This window comes from Triticum dicoccoides, chromosome 1B (assembly GCF_002162155.2).
Source record: "Triticum dicoccoides isolate Atlit2015 ecotype Zavitan chromosome 1B, WEW_v2.0, whole genome shotgun sequence".
Classification (NCBI taxonomy): Eukaryota; Viridiplantae; Streptophyta; class Magnoliopsida; order Poales; family Poaceae; genus Triticum; species Triticum dicoccoides.
Genome location: NC_041381.1, coordinates 605,798,935 through 605,804,123, shown reverse-complemented (window position 1 = coordinate 605,804,123; position 5,189 = coordinate 605,798,935).

Below are 5,189 nucleotides of genomic sequence, written 5' to 3'. Positions count from 1 at the left end.
CGCCTGCAGCCACCGTCGTCGCCGCCGCACCACCCCACCCAGCCGCCGGAACCCCGCCGCCCCTCGTCAGCCCCGCTGGAGCCGCCTCGCCCCGCCGGAGGACCTCGCCGGAGGTACCGCCCGAACCGCCGCCGACGCCGTTTTTTTTAGAAAAACCACTTCCGTTTTTTTAAAGGAAAACCCTAGTTTTTTTATTTTATTAGATCGGTTTTATCGGTTTATTTATTTAACGAGCGTTTGCTCGTTCATTCGTTTTAACGGACGTATCCGTCATTAAGATCCAGATAACGAACGTTCGTTCGTTAATCTGTTCGTCATTTTTCTTTTTCTTGGATTTATTCCATGATTTTGCTGATCGTGATTTCTGATCCGATTTTCGTTTTAGTTTATCTTTTCGCTCGTTTATCAGAATCAGGCGATTCAAGCGCCTAGAGTTTCATCTCGAAACCCTCTTTCCGAATAATCTACTCAAACCAGTTTTTGCTACTGTAAAATTTGACTTAGGTCCAGATTAGTAAACGGAGCTTGTTTCTTTCGCCGTTTGAGTTTTGTTTCTTCGTTCGATTTGATTCTTTTTGCAAACCGGAGTTCTTAAGTTGAACTTTCTGATTAAAACTCTTATTTGAGTTTTACCCGTGCATTAGATGAGTACTTATTGTATTCTTGTTTGTTTGTTTGCTTGCGATAGAGTACCCGGATTGCGCCGCTTGCTACTTCGAATCTCTAGGTTTCGCGGATCATCAGCAAGGCAAGTAACACTTTGATCATACTTCTTTATTACCCAGTTTTATTGCATTAGATCAATCCTCAAACAATTGCATGATTAGAATCTGATTAATATGTGGGTTTTGGGAAGTAGATGAGGTAGTACCTATTACCTGTTTTATTATCAAACCCTTGGGAGTTACTTCTACGTTTGCTTATTATGCCATGCTATGCTAGCAGACGTGGATTAGGTGAGTGAATTTCCATGACAGATGTGAGATTGTTAATTAATGGTTTATTTAAGGTGGCAACTTTAATACACATCTGGGTGGATTGAGGTACCTGGGTATTCCAGGATTGCCTGTTTGTTTTTGGACCGCCACCCAGGCTCAAAGGGGTCATAAGATTATTCATGCTAGAAACTTCCGTGTGCAGCCACATGCTATTATGGGCTCTAGCATAGTTGACTAAGTCGTGCGAACTCTTACAGTTGTGGACTAGCAGATGTAGGGGATGTAGGTTGGTACGGTCTACCCATCATAAGGTGCTAGCGCTTCTGAAAGACTATGTCTCGGTCATTCGTTTCTCAAACACCATGTAGTGCGAGAATCCCAACGGAGGAGATCGAGTCTTGTGGGGAAAAGTGCGCAAACCTCTACAGACTGTATAAACTAATCATGATTAGCCGTGTCCCCTGTTATGGACGTTTTGAGTATCTAGTACTTGGATTATCATGTGAATCTCATCATGTTACTCTAATTAGTATTGTTGGGTTTGTTTAATGATGATGTTACTTAATTGGGATTGAGAATGCTGTCAACCATTCTCAATGTTTAAGAACCACCATGATAGTTAAATAAATTTATTCCTTTGCAGTAGGGAAAAACTGGCTTTACGCAAAAACTGTAACCATAGAGCTCTCCACCAGCCATATATGCATGTAGTATAGCTTTATTCTTTCATTACTCTCTATGTGTTACTTTGCCAGCATATTCCATGTGCTGACCCATTTTCGGGCTGCAACATTCATGTTGCGGACTTTTCAGACGACAAGTAAGATGTCTTAGGATCGTGGTTCTATACTCGGTGATGCCGTTGGAGCTGATGGACTCACTTATCTTTCAAGCCTTCCGTTGTTATCGTTATTAGATGGCCTTAAGCCATATTTATTGTAATAAGTTCTCTTTGGAGACATTCGATGTAATAAGTGTGTGATTGCTACTCTGTTATAAATCCTTCAAGTACTGTGCATGACAGCATTACTGATCCAGGGATGACACTGAAGCACAGAGATCAGGCTGTTTGAGGTCTGGTCGTTACACATGTGAATGCGCATGAAGCCAGTAAACTCGGTGTAGTTAGTACCATCAAAGATCACCGGACAGCGAGGGACAACAACATAGCCCGATGCAGCAGACATTTTTTTGGGGGGCAGAGATCCAAAATCAGCAGACTCGGGAACAAGATCGGAGAGCCGCAGGCAGTCGATCCGAAGAACCACAGGGGCCGGCTGGAGAGGAGACCGGGGCCCTGGCGTGACGCTGGAGAGGAGATTGGGGCCCTGGGCTGGCGGGACTTTCCCCTGCCTGCTTCGAGCGATCGGAAGGCAGGAGATCGGGGGCACCTGCGGGACTGCTTCAAGCGAGCGGGAGTCCAGGACGAGCCCCCTGCCTGCTTCGATCGGGAGGCCTTCAGGCGAACGGCGAACGGCAGGAGATCGGGGGCACCTGCGGGACTAGCCCCCTGCTTCGATCGAGCATACGGAGAGGAGATCGAGCGGGACGGATCAAACGCATGAGTTGCAGTGTGCAAAAAATTGACCTAGCTCTAATACCATGTTAGGAATAAGCAACTTGTATTCCCATGAGGCCATAGGCCAATATATATACATGTACAGGTGTGTAACATATGCAGGAAACCACTTAGACAACGGGATAAATACAAAGGGATACATGACTTATATTATAACTCTAACAGAAACATGGTGAAGTTATTTTTTAAAGTCAAAGCCTATTCGTAGGCGGTCTTGTTTGAAACCTCTTGTCATAAGAAACATGAATATGCATGCAACAAATCCTAGTGTGGTTTCTGAAACTTGCTAATTGTGTTTTCGCTCGTATCAAGGTTCAAAATGTGAAACTTGTTGAAGACTTAAAACTCATCAAAATGTACTCAAAAGTGGTCTTATTTGAGAGCCCTCGGCACAAGAAACACAGACATCCAACTCCTATGGCGTTCACTCAGTTCAAAGGATACAAAAGATTCAAAATTGAAACCCAAAAAATGGGGTTGGTGCCCTGCAGCTGCATACCATAAATCCTCTCTCAAATTTGACGCCTTTTTCTATGTGGATAGGTTCACTTTACTACGGCAATCTCTAGACATGTCAAACCCGGCAGTGACATTTCACTTGCGGAAGTGATGTGCAAATGATACTTATCTGCACGATGCTTGCACAACACTAACACACTGACCTTACAGATTGAAAACAAGAAGGAGATCAACAGCTTATGTGAAACACCGTCCAAGGATCGTGCATTTTTGTCGTCCGTGTAGCATCACTCTTTCACTTGCTCAGCCTTCTAACAAATAACTTGCTCAAAAAAAATGTTACAGTAGTTTTTTTAAAAAAATTAAGGAGCATAGCTCCCAATTTCGTTTCAGGAAAAATGAAACTGATAAATACAGAACAACTGTCCAGCTGACCCATCAAAATAAAGGTTCAACAAAGCTAGTAAAACCTCACACCTCATACTTAATCCAAAAAACAGCATGTGAAAGCCAAAGAACCACAATATCTGGAAACAATTACTACTTAAACAGGAAAAATATGCTGATGAACTTCTAGCTCGCATGGGAATGTCTTCAGAAAAACTTTCAGCATACGAAGTGGAACTATACTCAAAGAAGAAGAAAGTACAAAGTACAGAAGTATTGTGGGAGCTTTGCAGTACTTGACTCTTACATGACCAGACATATCCTTTGCTGTTAATAAGGTTTGCCAATACTTGCATGCACCTATCACTATACAAATTATACGGTATGTGAAGCACACCGTAAATTTGTGGATTCAACTTAGGTGGTCAAGTTCCACACTTATGAGTGATTTTTCTGATGCTGGTTGGCAGGCTACAGTGATGATAGAAAGCCTACTGGAGGTTTTGGAGTACGTTTTGGCTTTAACCTTATTTCTTTGACTGCTAGAAAACAGGATACAGTATCAAGATCAAGTACAGAAGCTGAGTATAAATCATTGTCCAATGCTACAACTGAAATTATTTTGGTTGGAATCATTGCTTGAAGAATTGGAAATTAATCAACACCATATCTCATGTATGTTGTGTGATAATCAGGGAGTAACTTACTTATCTGCCAATCATGTCTTTCATGTCAGAACGAAACATATTAAGATTGATTTTTATTTTGTATGAGAAAGGGTTGCAGAAAAAAAACTGAATTCTGGAGATACGATTCATTCCATCCAAAGATCAAATTAAGGATGGCTTCACCAGGCACTCTCCGTCAAACCATTTGAATAATTCAAGAATAATTTGAATCTAGGATTGTTGAGATTAAGAGAGGGTGTTAGATCATACGGCAGGTAGTATCCTTGTAATCTCCACCTCCTGGTCGTGTGCATCTCTTTATCTCCATGTTTCTCTCTTCGACAAATCTAAATACCTGCCGACTGTCCGTTTGCGATAGATCCGCACGACTGGGATCGCTCGCTCCTTTCCCTTCCCGCACGCCAGTACGTTTCATTCCACGGCCCAGCCCAGTTCACCTGGCGAGATTTACGGCTCACTACCGCTCCTGTCATTTTTATTCTGGGCGCTCGCTAAGCCAAAAAATGAAGGAACTAGGATTCGATCCCTCGACCCCTCACGAGTGGAAATGTAGTAGTAACCATCTGCTCTCAGTAGTTCTTGTGGTTGATTAGTAGTTAAGTCAATTTTGTACATTTCCAAAAACAGATTCTGTTCCCATTCAATATGGATCGAGTCGTTGCCCTCCAATGATTTTTCTGAGAAAAATTAAGGCCTGTATCTCATACGTTCTATATTTTCCACATATTTTTAAATGAACAGAAATTGTTGCGGTGAGTGAGAACCTAAGTCCTCACATGTGGTAACTTTGACCCTAAAAAACTTGTTAAAACATGATGAAACGTGTTTTAAAGGACTGATGCAACGTGTTTTGTACTCCGCATGTCTCTTTTTTGTAGCGATGAATATTTTCTAGAGAAATAAATGTTTTGCTCCTGTAGAATTCGGACATCAGTCTTTTTCTCGTGTGTCATCCATCGGCAAATTCTCTTTAATGAGCCTGATAATTATACGCACCACAAATCTGATAGCTTATGTACAAATATCGTGGTAGCATTTTTGACCCTAAACATAACTAGTGTAAACGTACCCTCGATGCCTTTTTGTATGAATAACATGGTAACTCATACATCGCATACCTCATAACCTATGCATGCA